At 47.4% G+C, this 25,551-nt stretch overlaps 1 long non-coding RNA gene across 1 annotated transcript; it reads left to right on the forward strand.

Moving 5' to 3' along the window:
* The first annotated feature begins 1,165 nt into the window (after window positions 1-1,165).
* On the forward strand, window positions 1,166-24,497 carry LOC120966262 (uncharacterized). The gene is made up of 2 exons (XR_012187380.1): window positions 1,166-1,500; window positions 19,614-24,497. It is a non-coding gene; the product is annotated as an uncharacterized lncRNA (long non-coding RNA).
* Window positions 24,498-25,551: the final 1,054 nt, after the last annotated feature.

Genomic DNA, 25,551 nt, shown 5'->3' on the forward strand with positions numbered 1-25,551 from the left:
CGCACGCCGGCGCTATTCTCGGCGGCGAACATGGTGTGCACGCCGTCCTGCAGCCCGATGAGCTGCGCACAGATCTCCACGTTCATCGAACCGAGGAGATGCCCGAGGACCTTCTGATCCAGCGTCCACCACTGCTCGTACTCAGGGTTGGACACGGTGCGGGCAGCCTCGCCGGTGCCTGTCGTCACGGTCGGCGCCGGCGCCCTGGCCGAGCCATCGAGGAAGCCGTGGAGGCGAACTCCGGCGAAGTTGGGAAGGGCAAGGGCCCTCCACAGCATAAAGTTACTGCGGTCGAGCGAGACCACGATGGGCGGAAGGATGGGGGTGGGAGCCGACGCGACGGGTGGGGCGATGACCGGGGAGGGCACGGAGGGGGTGGAGAGCGTGAGCGCGGAGGAGGGGGTCATCGTGGGTGCCGGGGTGGCGGACATCACGGCGGCCGCGAGAAAACTGCGGCGGCGGCGGCAGGAGGAGGAGAGGCGGCGGCGGCTAGGGTAGGCTCTAATACAAGTTTGAGAATAGGGTTTAGGGTTTTTCGTGGGGCAAAACCTCCCCACGTCTTTCTATATATAACAATCAGCATATACAATTACATACGTACAAGGTACATGTACACGACACGCTAGACCTATCTTAATAGGCCTCCGCCATTGAAGCGACACGCCAGTCGAGGGCGCCGCCCGCCGGGCTGAACATATGTGGAAGCCGAGAAACTTACTCCGGTCACACGTCCGCCCCTGAGCGAGCCGACATTAAACGCAACGCCGGGCGAGCTCCTCCTGTCCGCCCTCTATTTAAACAAGGCAAGATGCCGGGCAAGAATTCCACCCCTCCATCGCTCCCATCTTCTCCTTCACCATTTTTTCCACTCTTTTGATGGCTTCCGAAGAGCAATTCTCCGGCATACAAGCCGGCTGGGTGGTCCACCGAGCCCGCCGGATACGAGCGAGGCAGCTCGCTGATCCACCTCCCGCGCCTGACCCGCCGGAGCTAGTTGCCGCCACAAGATGCCGCTCAAGGCATCTCCAGCGAACGACATAAATAGTCCCCTTCTCATAATCAAGATATGGCTGACGTCCGATATTTGGGCATCTCCAGCGAACGACTTGATGGCCGTCAGATTAAAACGCACGAATCTCGCACCCGTCTCCAGCCGTTGCGCCCCGTGTCGGGCCTCTCCTCCGCGCTGCGGCCTCGTACCCGACATCCTGATCCGCCTTCGCCCTTCCCCGCCCCCGCTCCTCTGCGCTGCGGCACCGGCCGCTGAGACCCGCCTCTGCTGCGGCGCCGCGCCTCGGGTGGATGGAGCGAGAGAGACAGCCAGGCGCCTGTGCCATCACGTTCGTGGTGGCCTTGTTCCTGTTTCCACCGCTTCCTCGTGCTAGGGCTGCGAGGCCATAGCACAAGGTCATGGAGGCCATGTCGGAAGGAGGTGGCTGAACTTTGTAGTCCAGGTCTTGGCAGCAACACTCGTGGAGAAAGAGGCCAACGTGACTGAAGGTGAGGAAGTTCACTTTATTTCTTATTCGTTCAACAAATCACCCCCCTCGGTATGGTTCAGTTTTTCTGCACAAAATCGTACACAAGATGCTTGATGAAATGGGCGTAACTCTAAGGGGCAGTGTTTTTTGTTCTTGCACATATATTTGATGTTTTAGTTGTGAACGGATGTTTGAGGAAATTCCCGTACGTGATTAGCGTGTCCCTATATATGTTAACTTTTCATATATTTCATACCGACCATGTTAACTGCGATACAAGATATTGCAGTTTTTTCTATGAAATTGCTGAAATTTGAGATGAGCTCTAGGCCCATGTAGCAATTTCTGAAAAATCTCTAAGGGCCCATGTGGGTTATATGGCACTAGGTGTAGTGGGAAGTTTAGTCCCACCCCGGAAGTGGAAGAGGAGTTGGACCTCCTTATAAGGGTTTCTCTTCTACATGCTATTGGAGCTTGAGAAGAGAAGAGGCCCTCGCGCACTCCTCCTCCGCCGCCCGCCTCGCCACGCCACGCCACGCCACGCCACGCCACGCCTCGTCGCGACGCGACGCGGTGCGGGTTGCGGGATTGAGCCGAACCGAGCTCACACCTACGCGCTTATTTTTGCCTGTCACTAACGGAGAGTTCTCTGACAGCTGGGCCACGATCTGAGACGTCGGATCGTGGGCTGTCACGGACTCGGACGTGGGTCGAGCCCACGTCTCTCCACGCGGCTGCGCCTATATAAGTGTGCGGTATCTCCTAACCCTAGCCGCCACGAACAGATCCCATCTGCTCCACGCGCACGCCCACCGTCGTTCCCTTGCTGCTGCTGCCGCCGCCGGTGACCCGCCGCGTACACGGTCGACGGGAGAGCAGGTCTCCGAAACCACGCCCTTCTGGTTCATGTACGGGGTGAGGGGCGAATAGGTTTTTGGGCAGCGATTACGCGACTGCTCACTTCCGATCGTCTACTTCCTCTACGTTCGCGTCGCCTTCATCATCACCATGTCCACCGACGCCGAACGTGCCGCCGCCGAGAAAGCTGAAACTGACAAGAAGGCCGCCGAGGACGCCGCTGCTGCTACCAAAGCCGCGGCCTCTGCATGGCCTACTGGAGGGTATAACTCGTTTATCCCGCTCCTACTGTTTTCTGTTTTAGCCATGCTAGCGTTATACGTAGATCTTTCTGCAATTAGCGTAGTATGTGCTAGTTTGACTGAATATCAGTATGCGATTATATGTGTCAATGCCATGCTAGTGATTTACTCGTGGATTAATTTAATCGAGAAATTGCCTATTTACTCAACAATCCAAAAACCTATACTGGAGGGAATTTTTCGGCAAGTGGCTTTGCCGCTGCACTGAAACCGGATAAGTTTAACGGTACATACTTTAAGCGTTGGCAGACTAAGACCACGTTATGGCTCACGGCTATGAACGTGTTCTGGGTCACCGGTGTCTCCACGGGAACGATTGCTCCTGAACAGGAGAAGGCGTTCAAGGAGGCTACCGTTGTGTTTCTCGGAGCAGTTCTTAGCGTGATCGGAGACAAACTGGTCGACGCATATTTACATGTGCATGTCGCCAAGGACTTGTGGGAGGCGCTCGAATCTAAGTTCGGGGCAGCCGATGCCGGAAGCGAGATGTATATTATAGAGCAGTTCCATGATTACAAGATGGTTGAAAACCGTCCTGTATTGGAGCAGGCTCATGAGATAATATGCATTGTTAAGGAGCTTGAACTTCTTAAGTGCGAGTTACCGGGAAAGTTTGTCGCGGGCTGCATAATCGCTAAGCTCCCTAATTCCTGGAGGAACTTTGCCATCACTCTGAAACATCAGAGGCGTGAATTCTCTGTGGAGGATGTCATTGGCCATCTGAGTGTTGAGCAGAATTCAAGGGCAAAGGACTCGCACGGAAAAGGGGCCGAAGGGACTTCTGTCGCCAACATGGTGAACCAGAAGAACTTCAACTCCCACAAGCCCAAGGGAAAGAACGGTGTCCAACACAATACCGACTTTAAGAAGAAGGGTAAGAAGACCTTCAAGAAGAACAAGAAGGACGAGGGCTGCTTTACTTGTGGTTCGGTTGAACATTGGGCCAACAAGTGCCCAAACAAGTACAAGAAGTCAGGACAGGACTCCAAGTCCGTCAACATGATTGTGGACAATAATGAGAATGGTGCACCTGGGTACGGTAATTTATTTACTGTTTTTTCAGTGTTTCAGCCCACCGATTGGTGGGTGGACACAGGTGCAGGTGTACATGTGTGTGCTGACATGTCATTGTTCACTTCTTACCAGGTCACAGGCCACGGGTCCGTATTGATGGGGAATGGCGCGAGTGCTTCTGTTCATGGTGTTGGCACGGTCGATCTGAAGTTTACTTCGGGAAGGATCGTGCAGCTGAAGAACGTGCAGCATGTCCCCGCCATCAAGAAGAACCTTGTTAGTGGCTCCCTTCTATGTAGAGAAGGGTTTAAGTTGGTTTTCGAGTCTAATAAATTAGTTGTTACGAAATATGGACTCTTTGTTGGAAAAGGTTATGAGAGCGGAGGGATGTTCCGCCTTTCCCTCGCAGATTTTTGTAATAAAGTCGTGAACCATGTTCATTCGAATGTTAATGAATCTGAGGTTTGGCATTCACGTCTTTGTCACATTAGTTTTGGTGTTATGACGCGGCTAGCCAAGTTGGATTTAATCCCGAGTTTTACTTTAGCCAAAGGCTCTAAGTGCCTTTCATGTGTGCAAGCTAAGCAACCTCGCAAGCCTCACAAGGCCGCGGAGGAGAGACACTTGGCACCATTAGAACTCATACATTCTGATCTTTGTGAGATGAATGGTGTGTTGACTAAAGGTGGAAAGAAATACTTCATGACATTGATAGATGATTCCACTAGATATTGCTATGTGTACCTGTTAAATACTAAAGATGAGGCTCTACACTACTTTAAAATCTATAAGGCAGAAGTTGAGAATCAACTTGAAAAGAAAATTAAACGAGTCCGGTCAGATCGTGGTGGAGAGTACTTCTCGAGTGAGTTTGACTCCTTCTGTGCGGAACACGGCATTATTCATGAGAGGACGCCTCCCTATTCACCCCAGTCAAATGGGGTTGCCGAGCGGAAAAACCGTACTCTAACTGATTTGGTTAACGCCATGTTAGATACATCGGGTTTATCCTAGGCATGGTGGGGGAGGCTATATTGACGGCATGTCATGTCCTGAATAAAGTTCCGACAAAGGATAATGAGATCACTCCCTATGAGAAATGGGCAAAGAGGAGGACAACACTCTCGTACTTGCGCACTTGGGGCTGTCTGGCGAAAGTCAATGTGCCGATCCCCAAAAAGCGTAAGCTTGGACCCAAGACTGTGGACTGCGTTAATTTGGGCTACGCTAAGAGCAGCGTTGGCTATAGATTTCTAGTAGTGAAATCTGAGGTACCTGACCAGAAGGTCGGTACAATTATGGAGTCTAAGGATGCTACATTCTTTGAGGATACTTTTCCTATGAGAGATATGCAAAGCACTCCTAGACAGGAATCTGAGGAGACTCCTGAACCTGCCATCCCTAGAATATTATGAACAAACACATGATGAAAATCCTGAGGAGGATGACGAGGAAACCCTTGGTAGGGGCAAGAGACAAAGGACTGCAAAGACCTTTGGTGATGATTTCTTCGTGTACCTCGTGGATGATACTCCCACTTCTATTTCAGAAGCGTATGCCTCTTCAGAAGCTGACTACTGGAAGGATGTGGTCCGTAATGAGATGGATTCCATCATGGCTAACGGGACATGGGAGATCACTGAACGTCCCTATGGTTGCAAACCATTAGGATGTAAGTGGGTGTTCAAGAAGAAGCTTAGGCCCGATGGTACGATTGAAAAGTACAAGGCTAGGCTTGTGGCCAAGGGCTATGACCAGAAAGAAGAGGAAGATTTCTTCGACACTTATTCACCTGTAGCTAGACTGACCACCATTCGAGTATTACTCTCGTTGGCAGCCTCGCATGGTCTTCTCGTCCACCAGATGGATGTTAAGACGGCTTTTCTGAATGGAGAGCTAAACAAGGAAATCTACATGCAACAGCCAGATGGCTTTGTGATAGATGGTCAGGAAAGAAAGGTGTGTAGGTTGCTGAAATCTTTATATGGCCTGAAGCAAGCACCTAAGCAATGGCATGATAAGTTTAATACAACTCTGACATCTGTTGGTTTCGTTGTTAATGAGGCTGACAAATGTGTATACTATCGCCATGGTGGGGGCGAAGGAGTTATACTGTGCTTGTATGTTGATGACATACTGATATTCGGAACCAACCTCAAAGTCATTGAGGAGGTCAAGTCGTTTTTGTCTCAGAACTTTGAGATGAAAGACCTTGGTGTGGCTGATGTTATCTTGAACATCAAGCTACTGAGAGATAATGAGGGTGGGATTACACTTCTGCAATCCCACTATGTTGAGAAGGTGTTGAGTCGTTTTGGATATTCGGATTGCACACCATCTCAAACACCATATGATCCTAGCGTGTTGATTCGAAAGTCCAAAGGCACGGCTATAGATCAGTTGAGATACTCTCAAATCATTGGTTCACTAATGTACCTAGCGAGCGCAACGAGGCCCGACATCGCGTTTGCTGTGAGCAAACTGAGCCGGTTTGTTTCCAAACCGGGTGATGTACATTGGCATGCTGTTGAACGAGTTATGCGCAATCTGAAAGGTACTATGAACTATGGACTTCACTATACTAGAGACCCGTCGGTACTTGAAGGGTATAGTGATGCAAATTGGATCTCTGATGCTGATGAGATGAAGGCCACAACTGGGTATATGTTTACTCTTGGAGGTGGCGCTGTTTCCTGGAAGTCTTGCAAGCAGACGATCTTAACGAGATCGACAATGGAAGCAGAATTAACGGCATTAGACACATCTGGTGTTGAAGCGAGATGGCTTCGAGATCTTTTGATGGACTTGCCATTGGTTGATAAACCGGTTCCGGCTATCCTTATGAACTGTGACAATCAGACTGTCATCACCAAGGTGAAGAGTTCAAAGGACAACATGAAGTCCATCAAACACATAAGAATGAGATTAAAAGCTGTCAGAAAATCAAGAAACTCCGGAGTGATAGCGTTGGACTATGTCCATACGGCTAAGAATCTGGCAGATCCCTTTACGAAAGGGCTATCACGTGTTGTGATAGATAATGCATCGAGGGAGATGGGTATGAGACCCACATGAGTTGCCATGGTAGTAACCCAACCTATGTGATCGGAGATCCCGTGAATTAGGACCTGGGAAAACAAGCCAGTGGTGAACTGAGGAGAGTAACTATACTAACCCACTCCGTTGGAGATGCAATACTCTCGATACTGTATGGTAGGATGACTACTGTCTTAATGTGTTCCGAAGCTTATATAAGCAAGATGCTATCCTACAGAGTGATCTTTGGAGGAACACACCTATATGAGTCCGACTGCTGGTCACAGTCTATGAGATTGGGGTGATCTCTAGTAAGCTCATGAATAGGCCAGGAGTGTGACTTATATGCTCCACCCGAGGGGTCCGAGGGGTCAGCCTTCGGCAGCCCAGTACTAGTGAGACATGTGGTGAAACTTCTTTACGCCAAACTGACAATTCAAGGCACAGTCCATTGTTCAGTTGTGAAGGAGTGTAGCTACTTGCTCTAGGTGAAGCTCAACCTTAACAGGTCTTCACTGAAACACTGGTATATCGAAACAGTAATTGGAACAGAGGACACAATGGGCCCTCGAGATCTGGTGGGGGATTGCTGAAATTTGAGATGGGCTCTAGGCCCATGTAGCAATTTCTGAAAAATCTCTAAGGGCCCATGTGGGTTATATGGCACTAGGTGTAGTGGGAAGTTTAGTCCCACCCCGGAAGTGGAAGAGGAGTTGGACCTCCTTATAAGGGTTTCTCTTCTACATGCTATTGGAGCTTGAGAAGAGAAGAGGCCCTCGCGCACTCCTCCTCTGCCGCCCGCCTCGCCACGCCTCGTCACGACGCGCCGCGGGTTGCGGGATTGAGCCGAGCCGAGCTCACACCTACGCGCTTATTTTTGCCGGTCACTAACGGAGAGTTCTCTGACAGCTGGGCCACGATCTGAGACGTCGGATCGTGGGCTGTCACGGACTCGGACGTGGGTCGAGCCCACGTCTCTCCACGCGGCTGTGCCTATATAAGTGTGCGGTGTCTCCTAACCCTAGCAGCCACGAACAGATCCCATCTGCTCCACGCGCACGCCCACCGTCGTTCCCTTGCTGCTGCTGCCGCCGGTGACTCCATCCCGTCCGCCGCGTACACGGTCGACGGGAGAGCAGGTCTCCGAAACCACGCCCTTCTGGTTCATGTACGGGGTGAGGGGCGAATAGGTTTTTGGGCAGCGATTACGCGACTGCTCACTTCCGATCGTCTACTTCCTCTACGTTCGCGTCGCCTTCATCATCACCATGTCCACCGACGCCGAACGTGCCGCCGCCGAGAAAGCTGAAGCTGACAAGAAGGCCGCCGAGGACGCCGCTGCTGCTACCAAAGCCGCGGCCTCTGCATGGCCTACTGGAGGGTATAACTCGTTTATCCCGCTCCTACTGTTTTCTGTTTTAGCCATGCTAGCGTTATACGTAGATCTTTCTGCAATTAGCGTAGTATGTGCTAGTTTGACTGAATATCAGTATGCGATTATATGTGTCAATGCCATGCTAGTGATTTACTCGTGGATTAATTTAATCGAGAAATTGCCTATTTACTCAACAATCCAAAAACCTATACTGGAGGGAATTTTTCGGCAAGTGGCTTTGCCGCTGCACTGAAACCGGATAAGTTTAACGGTACATACTTTAAGCGTTGGCAGACTAAGACCACGTTATGGCTCACGGCTATGAACGTGTTCTGGGTCACCGGTGTCTCCACGGGAACGATTGCTCCTGAACAGGAGAAGGCGTTCAAGGAGGCTACCGTTGTGTTTCTCGGAGCAGTTCTTAGCGTGATCGGAGACAAACTGGTCGACGCATATTTACATGTGCATGTCGCCAAGGACTTGTGGGAGGCGCTCGAATCTAAGTTCGGGGCAGCCGATGCCGGAAGCGAGATGTATATTATAGAGCAGTTCCATGATTACAAGATGGTTGAAAACCGTCCTGTATTGGAGCAGGCTCATGAGATAATATGCATTTTAAGGAGCTTGAACTTCTTAAGTGCGAGTTACCGGGAAAGTTTGTCGCGGGCTGCATAATCGCTAAGCTCCCTAATTCCTGGAGGAACTTTGCCACCACTCTGAAACATCAGAGGCGTGAATTCTCTGTGGAGGATGTCATTGGCCATCTGAGTGTTGAGCAGTATTCAAGGGCAAAGGACTCGCATGGAAAAGGGGCCGAAGGGACTTCTGTCGCCAACATGGTGAACCAGAAGAACTTCAACTCCCACAAGCCCAAGGGAAAGAACGGTGTCCAACACAATACCGACTTTAAGAAGAAGGGTAAGAAGACCTTCAAGAAGAACAAGAAGGACGAGGGCTGCTTTACTTGTGGTTCGGTTGAACATTGGGCCAACAAGTGCCCAAACAAGTACAAGAAGTCAGGACAGGACTCCAAGTCCGTCAACATGATTGTGGACAATAATGAGAATGGTGCACCTGGGTACGGTAATTTATTTACTGTTTTTTCAGTGTTTCAGCCCACCGATTGGTGGGTGGACACAGGTGCAGGTGTACATGTGTGTGCTGACATGTCATTGTTCACTTCTTACCAGGTCACAGGCCACGGGTCCGTATTGATGGGGAATGGCGCGAGTGCTTCTGTTCATGGTGTTGGCATGGTCGATCTGAAGTTTACTTCGGGAAGGATCGTGCAGCTGAAGAACGTGCAGCATGTCCCCGCCATCAAGAAGAACCTCGTTAGTGGCTCCCTTCTATGTAGAGAAGGGTTTAAGTTGGTTTTCGAGTCTAATAAATTAGTTGTTACGAAATATGGACTCTTTGTTGGAAAAGGTTATGAGAGCGGAGGGATGTTCCGCCTTTCCCTCGCAGATTTTTGTAATAAAGTCGTGAACCATGTTCATTCGAATGTTAATGAATCTGAGGTTTGGCATTCACGTCTTTGTCACATTAGTTTTGGTGTTATGACGCGGCTAGCCAAGTTGGATTTAATCCCGAGTTTTACTTTAGCCAAAGGCTCTAAGTGCCTTTCATGTGTGCAAGCTAAGCAACCTCGCAAGCCTCACAAGACCGCGGAGGAGAGACACTTGGCACCATTAGAACTCATACATTCTGATCTTTGTGAGATGAATGGTGTGTTGACTAAAGGTGGAAAGAAATACTTCATGACATTGATAGATGATTCCACTAGATATTGCTATGTGTACCTGTTAAATACTAAAGATGAGGCTCTACACTACTTTAAAATCTATAAGGCAGAAGTTGAGAATCAACTTGAAAAGAAAATTAAACGAGTCCGGTCAGATCGTGGTGGAGAGTACTTCTCGAGTGAGTTTGATTCCTTCTGTGCGGAACACGGCATTATTCATGAGAGGACGCCTCCCTATTCACCCCAGTCAAACGGGGTTGCCGAGCGGGAAAACCGTACTCTAACTGATTTGGTTAACGCCATGTTAGATACATCGGGTTTATCCAAGGCATGGTGGGGGAGGCTATATTGACGGCATGTCATGTCCTGAATAAAGTTCCGACAAAGGATAATGAGATCACTCCCTATGAGAAATGGGCAAAGAGGAGGACAACACTCTCGTACTTGCGCACTTGGGGCTGTCTGGCGAAAGTCAATGTGCCGATCCCCAAAAAGTGTAAGCTTGGACCCAAGACTGTGGACTGCGTTAATTTGGGCTACGCTAAGAACAGCGTTGGCTATAGATTTCTAGTAGTGAAATCTGAGGTACCTGACCAGAAGGTCGGTACAATTATGGAGTCTAAGGATGCTACATTCTTTGAGGATACTTTTCCTATGAGAGATATGCAAAGCACTCCTAGACAGGAATCTGAGGAGACTCCTGAACCTGCCATCCCTAGAATATTATGAACAAACACATGATGAAAATCCTGAGGAGGATGACGAGGAAACCCTTGGTAGGGGCAAGAGACAAAGGACTGCAAAGACCTTTGGTGATGATTTCTTCGTGTACCTCGTGGATGATACTCCCACTTCTATTTCAGAAGCGTATGCCTCTTCAGAAGCTGACTACTGGAAGGATGTGGTCCGTAATGAGATGGATTCCATCATGGCTAACGGGACATGGGAGATCACTGAACGTCCCTATGGTTGCAAACCATTAGGATGTAAGTGGGTGTTCAAGAAGAAGCTTAGGCCCGATGGTACGATTGAAAAGTACAAGGCTAGGCTTGTGGCCAAGGGCTATGACCAGAAAGAAGAGGAAGATTTCTTCGACACTTATTCACCTGTAGCTAGACTGACCACCATTCGAGTATTACTCTCGTTGGCAGCCTCGCATGGTCTTCTCGTCCACCAGATGGATGTTAAGACGGCTTTTTTGAATGGAGAGCTAAACAAGGAAATCTACATGCAACAGCCAGATGGCTTTGTGATAGATGGTCAGGAAAGAAAGGTGTGTAGGTTGCTGAAATCTTTATATGGCCTGAAGCAAGCACCTAAGCAATGGCATGATAAGTTTAATACAACTCTGACATCTGTTGGTTTCGTTGTTAATGAGGCTGACAAATGTGTATACTATCGCCATGGTGGGGGCGAAGGAGTTATACTGTGCTTGTATGTTGATGACATACTGATATTCGGAACCAACCTCAAAGTCATTGAGGAGGTCAAGTCGTTTTTGTCTCAGAACTTTGAGATGAAAGACCTTGGTGTGGCTGATGTTATCTTGAACATCAAGCTACTGAGAGATAATGAGGGTGGGATTACACTTCTGCAATCCCACTATGTTGAGAAGGTGTTGAGTCGTTTTGGATATTCGGATTGCACACCATCTCAAACACCATATGATCCTAGCGTGTTGATTCGAAAGTCCAAAGGCACGGCTATAGATCAGTTGAGATACTCTCAAATCATTGGTTCACTAATGTACCTAGCGAGCGCAACGAGGCCCGACATCGCGTTTGCTGTGAGCAAACTGAGCCGGTTTGTTTCCAAACCGGGTGATGTACATTGGCATGCTGTTGAACGAGTTATGCGCTATCTGAAAGGTACTATGAACTATGGACTTCACTATACCAGAGACCCGTCGGTACTTGAAGGGTATAGTGATGCAAATTGGATCTCTGATGCTGATGAGATGAAGGCCACAACTGGGTATATGTTTACTCTTGGAGGTGGCGTTGTTTCCTGGAAGTCTTGCAAGCAAACGATCTTAACGAGATCGACAATGGAAGCAGAATTAACGGCATTAGACACATCTGGTGTTGAAGCGAGATGGCTTCGAGATCTTTTGATGGACTTGCCATTGGTTGATAAACCGGTTCCGGCTATCCTTATGAACTGTGACAATCAGACTGTCATCACCAAGGTGAAGAGTTCAAAGGACAACATGAAGTCCATCAAACACAAAAGAATGAGATTAAAAGCTGTCAGAAAATTAAGAAACTCTGGAGTGATAGCGTTGGACTATGTCCATACGGCTAAGAATCTGGCAGATCCCTTTACGAAAGGGCTATCACGTGTTGTGATAGATAATGCATCGAGGGAGATGGGTATGAGACCCACATGAGTTGCCATGGTAGTAACCCAACCTATGTGATCGGAGATCCCGTGAATTAGGACCTGGGAAAACAAGCCAGTGGTGAACTGAGGAGAGTAACTATACTAACCCACTCCGTTGGAGATGCAATACTCTCGATACTGTATGGTAGGATGACTACTGTCTTAATGTGTTCCGAAGCTTATATAAGCAAGATGCTATCCTACAGAGTGATCTTTGGAGGAACACACCTATATGAGTCCGACTGCTGGTCACAGTCTATGAGATTGGGGTGATCTCTAGTAAGCTCATGAATAGGCCAGGAGTGTGACTTATATGCTCCACCCGAGGGGTCAGCCTTCGGCAGCCCAGTACTAGTGAGACATGTGGTGAAACTTCTTTACGCCAAACTGACAATTCAAGGCACAGTCCATTGTTCAGTTGTGAAGGAGTGTAGCTACTTGCTCTAGGTGAAGCTCAACCTTAACAGGTCTTCACTGAAACACTGGTATATCGAAACAGTAATTGGAACAGAGGACACAATGGGCCCTCGAGATCTGGTGGGGGATTGCTGAAATTTGAGATGGGCTCTAGGCCCATGTAGCAATTTCTGTAAAATCTCTAAGGGCCCATGTGGGTTATATGGCACTAGGTGTAGTGGGAAGTTTAGTCCCACCCCGGAAGTGGAAGAGGAGTTGGACCTCCTTATAAGGGTTTCTCTTCTACATGCTATTGGAGCTTGAGAAGAGAAGAGGCCCTCGCGCACTCCTCCTCTGCCGCCCGCCTCGCCACGCCTCGTCACGACGCGCCGCGGGTTGCGGGATTGAGCCGAGCCGAGCTCACACCTGCGCGCTTATTTTTGCCGGTCACTAACGGAGAGTTCTCTGACAGCTGGGCCACGATCTGAGACGTCGGATCGTGGGCTGTCACGGACTCGGACGTGGGTCGAGCCCACGTCTCTCCACGCGGCTGCGCCTATAAAAGTGTGCGGTGTCTCCTAACCCTAGCAGCCACGAACAGATCCCATCTGCTCCACGCGCACGCCCACCGTCGTTCCCTTACTGCTGCTGCCGCCGGTGACTCCATCCCGTCCGCCGCGTACACGGTCAACGGGAGAGCAGGTCTCCGAAACCACGCCCTTCTGGTTCATGTACGGGGTGAGGGGCGAATAGGTTTTTGGGCAGCGATTACGCGACTGCTCACTTCCGATCGTCTACTTCCTCTACGTTCGCGTCGCCTTCATCATCACCATGTCCACCGACGCCGAACGTGCCGCCGCCGAGAAAGCTGAAGCTGACAAGAAGGCCGCCGAGGACGCCGCTGCTGCTACCAAAGCCGCGTCCTCTGCATGGCCTACTGGAGGGTATAACTCGTTTATCCCGCTCCTACTGTTTTCTGTTTTAGCCATGCTAGCGTTATACGTAGATCTTTCTGCAATTAGCGTAGTATGTGCTAGTTTGACTGAATATCAGTATGCGATTATATGTGTCAATGCCATGCTAGTGATTTACTCATGGATTAATTTAATCGAGAAATTGCCTATTTACTCAACAATCCAAAAACCTATACTGGAGGGAATTTTTCGGCAAGTGGCTTTGCCGCTGCACTGAAACCGGATAAGTTTAACGGTACATACTTTAAACGTTGGCAGACTAAGACCACGTTATGGCTCACGGCTATGAACGTGTTCTGGGTCACCGGTGTCTCCAAGGGAACGATTGCTCCTGAACAGGAGAAGGCGTTCAAGGAGGCTACCGTTGTGTTTCTCGGAGCAGTTCTTAGCGTGATCGGAGACAAACTGGTCGACGCATATTTACATGTGCATGTCGCCAAGGACTTGTGGGAGGCGCTCGAATCTAAGTTCGGGGCAGCCGATGCCGGAAGCGAGATGTATATTATAGAGCAGTTCCATGATTACAAGATGGTTGAAAACCGTCCTGTATTGGAGCAGGCTCATGAGATAATATGCATTGTTAAGGAGCTTGAACTTCTTAAGTGCGAGTTACCGGGAAAGTTTGTCGCGGGCTGCATAATCGCTAAGCTCCCTAATTCCTGGAGGAACTTTGCCACCACTCTGAAACATCAGAGGCGTGAATTCTCTGTGGAGGATGTCATTGGCCATCTGAGTGTTGAGCAGAATTAAAGGGCAAAGGACTCGCACGGAAAAGGGGCCGAAGGGACTTCTGTCGCCAACATGGTGAACCAGAAGAACTTCAACTCCCACAAGCCCAAGGGAAAGAACGGTGTCCAACACAATACCGACTTTAAGAAGAAGGGTAAGAAGACCTTCAAGAAGAACAAGAAGGACGAGGGCTGCTTTACTTGTGGTTCGGTTGAACATTGGGCCAACAAGTGCCCAAACAAGTACAAGAAGTCAGGACAGGACTCCAATTCCGTCAACATGATTGTGGACAATAATGAGAATGGTGCACCTGGGTACGGTAATTTATTTACTGTTTTTTCAGTGTTTCAGCCCACCGATTGGTGGGTGGACACAGGTGCAGGTGTACATGTGTGTGCTGACATGTCATTGTTCACTTCTTACCAGGTCACAGGCCACGGGTCCGTATTGATGGGGAATGGCGCAAGTGCTTCTGTTCATGGTGTTGGCACGGGCGATCTGAAGTTTACTTCGGGAAGGATCGTGCAGCTGAAGAACGTGCAGCATGTCCCCGCCATCAAGAAGAACCTCGTTAGTGGCTCCCTTCTATGTAGAGAAGGGTTTAAGTTGGTTTTCGAGTCTAATAAATTAGTTGTTACGAAATATGGACTCTTTGTTGGAAAAGGTTATGAGAGCGGAGGGATGTTCCGCCTTTCCTTCGCAGATTTTTGTAATAAAGTCGTGAACCATGTTCATTCGAATGTTAATGAATCTGAGGTTTGGCATTCACGTCTTTGTCACATTAGTTTTGGTGTTATGACGCGGCTAGCCAAGTTGGATTTAATCCCGAGTTTTACTTTAGCCAAAGGCTCTAAGTGCCTTTCATGTGTGCAAGCTAAGCAACCTCGCAAGCCTCACAAGGCCGCGGAGGAGAGACACTTGGCACCATTAGAACTCATACATTCTGATCTTTGTGAGATGAATGGTGTGTTGACTAAAGGTGGAAAGAAATACTTCATGACATTGATAGATGATTCCACTAGATATTGCTATGTGTACCTGTTAAATACTAAAGATGAGGCTCTACACTACTTTAAAATCTATAAGGCAGAAGTTGAGAATCAACTTGAAAAGAAAATTAAACGAGTCCGGTCAGATCGTGGTGGAGAGTACTTCTCGAGTGAGTTTGATTCCTTCTGTGCGGAACACGGCATTATTCATGAGAGGACGCCTCCCTATTCACCCCAGTCAAACGGGGTTGCCGAGCGGGAAAACCGTACTCTAACTGATTTGGTTAACGCCATGTTAGATACATCGGGTTTATCCAAGGCATGGTGGGGGAGGCTATATTGACGGCATGTCATGTCCTGAATAAAGTTCCGACAAAGGATAATGAGATCACTCCCTATGAGAAATGGGCAAAGAGGAGGACAACACTCTCGTACTTGCGCACTTGGGGCTGTCTGGCGAAAGTCAATGTGCCGATACCCAAAAAGTGTAAGCTTGGACCCAAGACTGTGGACTGCGTTAATTTGGGCTACGCTAAGAACAGCGTTGGCTATAGATTTCTAGTAGTGAAATCTGAGGTACCTGACCAGAAGGTCGGTACAATTATGGAGTCTAAGGATGCTACATTCTTTGAGGATACTTTTCCTATGAGAGATATGCAAAGCACTCCTAGACAGGAATCTGAGGAGACTCCTGAACCTGCCATCCCTAGAATATTATGAACAAACACATGATGAAAATCCTGAGGAGGATGACGAGGAAACCCTTGGTAGGGGCAAGAGACAAAGGACTGCAAAGACCTTTGGTGATGATTTCTTCGTGTACCTCGTGGATGATACTCCCACTTCTATTTCAGAAGCGTATGCCTCTTCAGAAGCTGACTACTGGAAGGATGTGGTCCGTAATGAGATGGATTCCATCATGGCTAACGGGACATGGGAGATCACTGAACGTCCCTATGGTTGCAAACCATTAGGATGTAAGTGGGTGTTCAAGAAGAAGCTTAGGCCCGATGGTACGATTGAAAAGTACAAGGCTAGGCTTGTGGCCAAGGGCTATGACCAGAAAGAAGAGGAAGATTTCTTCGACACTTATTCACCTGTAGCTAGACTGACCACCATTCGAGTATTACTCTCGTTGGCAGCCTCGCATGGTCTTCTCATCCACCAGATGGATGTTAAGACGGCTTTTTTGAATGGAGAGCTAAACAAGGAAATCTACATGCAACAGCCAGATGGCTTTGTGATAGATGGTCAGGAAAGAAAGGTGTGTAGGTTGCTGAAATCTTTATATGGCCTGAAGCAAGCACCTAAGCAATGGCATGATAAGTTTAATACAACTCTGACATCTGTTGGTTTCGTTGTTAATGAGGCTGACAAATGTGTATACTATCGCCATGGTGGGGGCGAAGGAGTTATACTGTGCTTGTATGTTGATGACATACTGATATTCGGAACCAACCTCAAAGTCATTGAGGAGGTCAAGTCGTTTTTGTCTCAGAACTTTGAGATGAAAGACCTTGGTGTGGCTGATGTTATCTTGAACATCAAGCTACTGAGAGATAATGAGGGTGGGATTACACTTCTGCAATCCCACTATGTTGAGAAGGTGTTGAGTCGTTTTGGATATTCGGATTGCACACCATCTCAAACACCATATGATCCTAGCGTGTTGATTCGAAAGTCCAAAGGCACGGCTATAGATCAGTTGAGATACTCTCAAATCATTGGTTCACTAATGTACCTAGCGAGCGCAACGAGGCCCGACATCGCGTTTGCTGTGAGCAAACTGAGCCGGTTTGTTTCCAAACCGGGTGATGTACATTGGCATGCTGTTGAACGAGTTATGCGCTATCTGAAAGGTACTATGGACTATGGACTTCACTATACCGGAGACCCGTCGGTATTTGAAGGGTATAGTGATGCAAATTGGATCTCTGATGCTGATGAGATGAAGGCCACAACTGGGTATATGTTTACTCTTGGAGGTGGCGCTGTTTCCTGGAAGTCTTGCAAGCAAACGATCTTAACGAGATCGACAATGGAAGCAGAATTAACGGCATTAGACACATCTGGTGTTGAAGCGAGATGGCTTCGAGATCTTTTGATGGACTTGCCATTGGTTGATAAACTGGTTCCGGCTATCCTTATGAACTGTGACAATCAGATTGCCATCACCAAGGTGAAGAGTTCAAAGGACAACATGAAGTCCACCAAACACATAAGAATGAGATTAAAAGCTGTCAGAAAATTAAGAAACTCCGGAGTGATAGCGTTGGACTATGTCCATACGGCTAAGAATCTGGCAGATCCCTTTACGGAAGGGCTATCACGTGTTGTGATAGATAATGCATCGAGGGAGATGGGTATGAGACCCACATGAGTTGCCATGGTAGTAACCCAACCTATGTGATCGGAGATCCCGTGAATTAGGACCTGAGAAAACAAGCGAGTGGTGAACTGAGGAGAGTAACTATATTAACCCACTCCGTTGGAGATGCAATACTCTCGATACTGTATGGTAGGATGACTACTGTCTTAATGTGTTCCGAAGCTTATATAAGCAAGATGCTATCCTACAGAGTGATCTTTGGAGGAACACACCTATATGAGTCCGACTGCTGGTCACAGTCTATGAGATTGGGGTGATCTCTAGTAAGCTCATGAATAGGCCAGGAGTGTGACTTATATGCTCCACCCGAGGGGTCAGCCTTCGGCAGCCCAGTACTAGTGAGACATGTGGTGAAACTTCTTTACGCCAAACTGACAATTCAAGGCATAGTCCATTGTTCAGTTGTGAAGGAGTGTAGCTACTTGCTCTAGGTGAAGCTCAACCTTAACAGGTCTTCACTGAAACACTGGTATATCGAAACAGTAATTGGAACAGAGGACACAATGGGCCCTCGAGATCTGGTGGGGGATTGCTGAAATTTGAGATGGACTCTAGGCCCATGTAGCAATTTCTGAAAAATCTCTAAGGGCCCATGTGGGTTATATGGCACTAGGTGTAGTGGGAAGTTTAGTCCCACCCCGGAAGTGGAAGAGGAGTTGGACCTCCTTATAAGGGTTTCTCTTCTACATGCTATTGGAGCTTGAGAAGAGAAGAGGCCCTCGCGCACTCCTCCTCTGCCGCCCGCCTCGCCACGCCTCGTCACGACGCGCCGCGGGTTGCGGGATTGAGCCGAGCCGAGCTCACACCTACGCGCTTATTTTTGCCAGTCACTAACGGAGAGTTCTCTGACAGCTGGGCCACGATCTGAGACGTCGGATCGTGGGCTGTCACGGACTCGGACGTGGGTCGAGCCCACGTCTCTCCACGCGGCTGCGCCTATATAAGTGTGTGGTGTCTCCTAACCCTAGCCGCCACGAACAGATCACATCTGCTTTACGCGCACGCCCACCGTCGTTCCCTTGCTGCTGCTGCCGCCGGTGACTCCATCCCGCCCGCCGCGTACACGGTCGACAGGAGAGCAGGTCTCCGAAACCACGCCCTTCTGGTTCCTGTACGGGGTGAGGGGCGAATAGGTTTTTGGGCAGCGATTACGCGACTGCTCACTTCCGATCGTCTACTTCCTCTACGTTCGCGTCGCCTTCATCATCACCATGTCCACCGACGCCGAACGTGCCGCCGCCGAGAAAGCTGAAGCTGACAAGAAGGCCGCCGAGGACGCCGCTGCTGCTACCAAAGCCGCAGCCTCTGCATGGCCTACTGGAGGGTATAACTCGTTTATCCCGCTCCTACTGTTTTCTGTTTTAGCCATGCTAGCGTTATACGTAGATCTTTCTGCAATTAGCGTAGTATGTGCTAGTTTGACTGAATATCAGTATGTGATTATATGTGTCAATGTCATGCTAGTGATTTACTCGTGGATTAATTTAATCAAGAAATTGCCTATTTACTCAACAAAAACTCCATCCTTCTTTTAACCATACCGCCTTAGTACATTTATCTGGTTCAGACTTTGTCACTGGTAACATTACTTAAATAAAACTGCAAAACTGGGTTGGTAGGAAAGGGACAAGAATGACCGGATAATTCGAAGAAATACTTCCAGATGATGTGTAAGTGTCTCAGAAATGGCTTCATTGTTGAATTTGCTATCACCTGAATGTTGTGGATAATTTTCATATCAAAATTTCACTGCAAATTACATATGGATTTCTATTGCTCATGCTTTTTTAGTTCATGTCCAACAAGTTCAGGTTAAGTATGAGATTCTTCTCCACGTTATGCTATTTCTTGCTCTTGGATAGTAGAGTTATTTTGATTTCTCTTATGCTTGCAAGACGTGTTTCATTCTTAAGCTGCTAAAGACAGTAATATTCTTTGAAGCAGGGATCCCCTAAAGCCGAGCTAAGATGCCCTCTCATGTTATTGCACACATTGATGCATACTGTACAAGAACCGCCAAATAAAATAAAATTGTTTGGTTGTTGCTGCAGATGGTACACTTGTTTGAACTCAAAGTGCAAGAAAGGTGAGTGGTCTCATGAAGAGGACATGTTTTTTTTTGTCTGAGCTCAGATCTTGATTTGTTTCTAGCATTTAAATTATTCGATAAAGGCAGTGGGTTTCTTAGTCACCTGTTGCATCAAGCAGTTATCATTTTTTAGGAGCTAAATTCATCTATGGAAGTTGGATGGTATACCATTTAAAGCGACAAATAACTACTCTCTCCGTCCCATAATGTAAGACGTTTTTGACACTACACTAGAGTTAAAAACGTCTTACATTATGGGACGAAGGGAGTATTTTTTTCGAGAAAACGCAAAAGACCTTTGCGTTTCATTTCATTGAAAAGGTAGAATATGGTACAATCCTCCTAGGAGGCAAGGGTTACAAATAGATGGGAGGAAGTCAGTGGACGTCCCAGGTGGAGGGCAAGACAGTTCTAAGTCCTAGAGCGCCGGCCATCGCCCAAGAAGAAGCCTCGTCCTTGATCCTGCCTACAAGTATATCAATTGAAGGACTGGCATTGTCAAAGACGCACTCGTTCCTGTGCTTCCAGATCATCCAAGGAACTCGTTTCTGTGACAGATGCCAGCGCTTTGCACTGCAGTGTTGTTGCTGCTTGTGTCGAGCGCAACCACCAGTCCATTAGCGTTGCCTCATTGTTTGGTGTAGGTATCTGAACTCCTAGCCAAGTCAGTACCTCATGCCAGGTTTGCCGGGCGAAGGTGCAGTCCATCAAGAGGTGTCGCATAGTTTCCGGGGCTTGATCGCATAGTAGGCAGCAGGGGTGGTGCTGCAGGCCGCGGCGGGCGAGCCTGTCGGCCGTCCAACAACTATCCTGGTTAGCCAGCCAGTAGAAGAACTTAACCCGCGGTGGCGCCCAGCTTTTCCAGATTAGTTTCCAGGAGTTGCAGAGTGTTGAACCGTAGAAAGTAGCTAGGTAGCAGGATTCCGCAGAGTAGATGCCGCTGCCCGACCACTTCCAGAGCAATTGGTCCGGCACATCTGAGAGAGTGGTGTCCTGCACGGCCTGCCAAAGCTGCAGGTATTGGCCAATTTCATGAATACCGATGGTGCCGTGAATGTCCTGTGCCCAGGCGCTAGCCACCGTCCTGGCCTTGCGGCGTCTCTTGGGGATGCAACCGTAGGGCAAGGGCATGGTTTCACTGATGGATCGGCCGTTCAGCCAACGATCTTCCCAGAACAAGGCTGTCATGCCGTTCCCGATGGACATTGTAGTGGAAGCGAAGAAGAACGCACGCTCCTCTGCTGAGAATTGCAGGTCCAAACCTTGCCATGCTTGCTCGGCATCCGTCCACGTGAACCAAAGCCAGCCAGCGCGAGCCCTGAGTGCTCCATGTCCTGAACTCCCAAGCCACCATGAGAGAGGGGACGGCTGACGTGTCGCCAGTTAACATGGCAGTGACCGCCATTTGCAACAGCGCGTCCAGCCCAAAGAAAGCCACGCTGAATCTTCTGTAACTGCTTCAGGGTTTTCTTTGGGGGCGCAAACGCCAGGAGTTGGTGCACGGGGATAGCACTGAGGACTGATTTGACCAAGGTGAGGCGGCCGGTTTTGTTCATCAGCCAGGCCTGTATTAACTATGACCTTGGAGATTAACACGTATGCTGATTGGGTCCTATCCTTGGTTGTATACCTTCCTAAAGAAAAGATAGCTCTGAATTCAGGGTGGTACCTGTCTGTCAGCCGATGTAAATGCTTGTTAAGCCTGGCTCAGTGTGAGGTCCACGTGCTGTTTGTTTGCTCTTTTCGGCTGTGCGTCGCGGAGCTGCTCGGCTGGGGAGAGGGGGAAAAGGGTTAGTGAAGGGCGTGGAGTGCAGGACGCGCTTCCTTGCTGCTGCGGGTGGGGACTAGAGGTTGGTGCATCCGTGTAAGGGCTTCGCATGGGCAGCATGTCGTCTGGTGGTGGGTTGGCTGTGTGCTCCTCCTCCGTCTTGTCAGTGGTATGGTTTGGTGTGTTTTTCTTGTTTCCTGTTTTGCCGCAATCACTTTTAGTTCAGTTTGAGGATATTGATGAGCAGGAAGAGGTTGTGGGATTCCATGTCGACATAGTGTTTGGTCGTGGTTCTGGAGGGCGCGTTTACATTTCGATTTGGTGGAGTTTTGGGGTTTTTGGCCAGGGAGGCATTGCTTGTGCTTGTGACTGTTTTCTCTCGCCGAGAAAATATCACCACTGCTCCTAGGGCCTCCTCGTGGATAGGCTCCCGGAAGGCTCCAGCGTGCAAATCCCGCCTCGATTTATTATCGCAGCAAGTATGGCGCCACACTCCTCCTGGTCTCACTTGGCAATAGTTTGTAGGCGATATACAATTCAGTCGTGGTAATCTTGCATGCATGCATCCTGACAGCCACGAGAACTGAGATTAATTGGATGAAGAATGGTATATCAATTATGTGTTGATAAAGCTATGAATTCTAATAACATTTTTTATATTATTAGGGGTATGTGTTTGCTGGTCTTTGTAAGATAGGAGAGGGCAGGGCAACGTTCTTCATCAATTAGAGAGTCAACACAACCACTCTCAGTTTTTATGAGTGTGTTTCCTCTGAAATACTTCAACCCAAATTCCAAGGATATCATTAGTACATATGTGTGGAGACATGTACTAATATAATTTGTCTGAGATAATGTAACCTTCTCATTTTCCTTCTATAGGTACCAAAATCATCATGATTAAGAATGTTTTGGAGTCGACTGAGTGATATAATAATTCATTATTGTCAAAACAATGTGTGCATCAATTATGGTTCACATAATAGTATCACTTTCATGTAATGCAGAATCATACGATGGCTTTAGGCCAGCTGCACATTACGCTTCTATTCCTTTTGTCACTGTTATATCTGTCCTATCTCCTCATGCCTATGTTCTTTTGTAGACTATTTTTGATAAAGAAGGGATACTCCTGAGATACTCCCTCGGTCCCATAATATAAGACGTTTTTGCAAGCTAATAAAGCTCGCAAAAAGTCCTATATTGTGGGACAGAGGGAGCAGCTGTTTCTTGAGGTGAATGGAGTATTCAGTTTCTTCTCTGAATAACTTTGCTACTCCCTTCGATCCAAATTAACTGACGCAACTCTAGTATAACTTTAGTACAAAGTTATACTAGAGCTGCTTCAATTAATTTGGATCGGAGGGAGTAGCTATATACCAAGTTTCATCCTAGAAATAGCTTCTGTTCCCTAGATATTTGGAAAATATGCATGATAATGAATGTAGCTCAGTTCATCAAATTTATACAACTTAGGAGCACCTTTTGGTGAATCCAGGCCTGCAGTCACAACTTGGGAGTATAGTATTTATAATAAGATTAACATCCAGAAAATTTAAGGCTGTTATTCATGATTAATCTAGCCCGTGCTAAAGCACGGGTTATGATTGCTTTATGTCAATATATGACTATCATTGTCCTACAATCCGCTCTGTACTATACATGAAGCTGATAAGCTATAGTTTCTGGAGATATCATCAATATTGGTAACAATGTTGTTTCCCATCTTAATTGATGGCCATTTAACTCATGTATCACTTGTATGTTGGTTGGTGTGGGCCAAATAATCATTGCAAATGGTAAACTAGCATATATCAGTGATGCAGAGGTATCCTTAATGATAGATGCGACTCTGATGTACAAACTTTTTAATGGTCTTTATATTCACTATGCTATTTTTTCCAATTTAAACATGGATTGTTAGTGCCCCTTATTTCGAACTGGGATGCTATTTTTTCAGGAAAGTCCCTTGTTTAATGCTAGATGGCCCATCAGAGTTAATGCATAAAAAAATCTGAACTCCCAAATTTACTTATTCTGATCGTCTGAATGGAATAGGTTTCCTCACAACATTATTAGTGTCCTTGCATTTCCTTTCGTGCCTACGTATTGGTAGTTGCCTGTGATATAATGTCATAACTTATGAGTGCTTAAATCTTCATAAAGTGAACTTGCTGCTGGATGCTACGTATCATGTGGTTTTTCTGTTGTCATATTTGGTTCTTGGATTTCCAGCTGACATATTTGATTAATTTGATTTTTTGTTGTCATATTTGGTTAATTTAGTTTTTCTTTAGTTGCTACTTTAGGCCTTTGCAGTTTGCACTTAACCTGAGAAGAGCTGCAATAAAAATCGCGCCAGAGGACTCCTCAATACTTCGTTGCCAGTACTGGCGAGTAGAATGTGAAGGCCAAGAGCAACCTTTGACATAAATGCATAGTACCTATCTACCTTAAGTGAATGCTCTTCAGGCTGTCTATGCAAATATGCAGAAGAGTGAGAAATTTGGCCAGGTCAGGGCAGATTTGAAGAGGTGGTGTATTTCTAAATTGATGGTTCTGTTTATCAAGTTAACAAATCTGGAGGCTCGTCTATGATCACTCAGAGAGTGAAAATGGATGTGTTATAACTGCTGTTGGTTGCTGCTGGAAGTGGCATTTCACAAAATTTTGCATTGCAACTGATTCTGCCCAGCATGCTGCAGCTGTAGGACAAAGGGTAGACAAAGAATCATGGGTAGATGCAGCATCATGCTTATGATGCCTTCTCTTTTCGCTGTTTTCTGAATTGTTGTGTATTATCCTGTCTCGGAGCTTGTAATAGTGTAGCTAGTTTCTCACTTTTATTTGGTCAGTATAGTTCCTAAAATAGGCGGCAAGATTCATTAAATTTTGTCTCTCTCTGTATGTTTCGACGGTACACACTGGCAGTGCAAAGAAAACATTCCTTAGCCGTTAAAAGTCAAGAAAATAGAGTTTTTATAGTGATAATGTAAATCGGTGTGGCAAGGCGCTTGCTTGCTTTAGTGAACATTCAAGCTCGACCAACAACAGAAGGCGGCCAAATTTGGAAGCTAGTATAAATTTCCTAGAAACAATATGAGCTTTTTCTCTAATTCAAAGTCAGGCATATTTTTTGTGTGGGAAAATTCGAAGTCAGGCCTGTCTTTGTGCTCTCTTACGGTCCCAACTCTGGTGGCGAAATTACAGATCCAAAATTTCTGAAATAATGGCCATATACGAGCATAAATTCTTGCGCTCCAGATTGTTTTTCTTTGTTTGCTTACCGGTTTACGTGTCTTATGAAATTTTATTGTGTGGCTAACAAATGTGCGAAGGCAGAAAGCGTCGTACCTCAACTCGAGGGGACGTTGTACGTGTTAGGTTGTTACAGGAGAGATTACATCTTAAAGAGAAAGCTAAGTAGAGATAGGGCTAGGATTACAAAGATGAGATATTCTCTAACTACCTAGCCGGACTACATAGCAAACATAATGAAGACGTCCTGTCGTGTATGCTTCGGTCACGTACGGTATAAATCACGTTTAACAACAAAAACTGCGGAGAGCTGCGAAAGCATCTGTTGTTTCGAGTTGAGCCTTCATGTGTTCCTAAGCTCTGTATTTGGGTGGTGTCGCGTTTTGGATTGAAAGGAATAAGCTCCAGTGTCCAGTCTAATCCCTGTCCACACGCTTACAAAACAGTAGCGGAGGAACTAATAAGCACGAGCAACTTTTTTTTCAAAAAGCGGGAACACCTCGGCCTCTGCATCAGAACGATGCATACGGCTATACTTATTAAAAAGCAAATAAGTTCAATACAAGCCTTGATATCTCAAACAAAAGAACAAAAAATGCTCACAAAGAGCAGAAAAGTAAAAGTAAAGCCACAACCGGCTGGCATAAAAAAGATAGAAAACTAATTGTCTATCCTATTACATAATCGTCATCTAAACCGGTTGAAAATAGCCCGTGCTACCATCTCCTATCGGATAGATAAGCACGAGCAACTATGAGGATGAGATC

This window comes from Aegilops tauschii, chromosome 6, assembly GCF_002575655.3.
Source record: "Aegilops tauschii subsp. strangulata cultivar AL8/78 chromosome 6, Aet v6.0, whole genome shotgun sequence".
NCBI lineage: Eukaryota > Viridiplantae > Streptophyta > Magnoliopsida > Poales > Poaceae > Aegilops > Aegilops tauschii.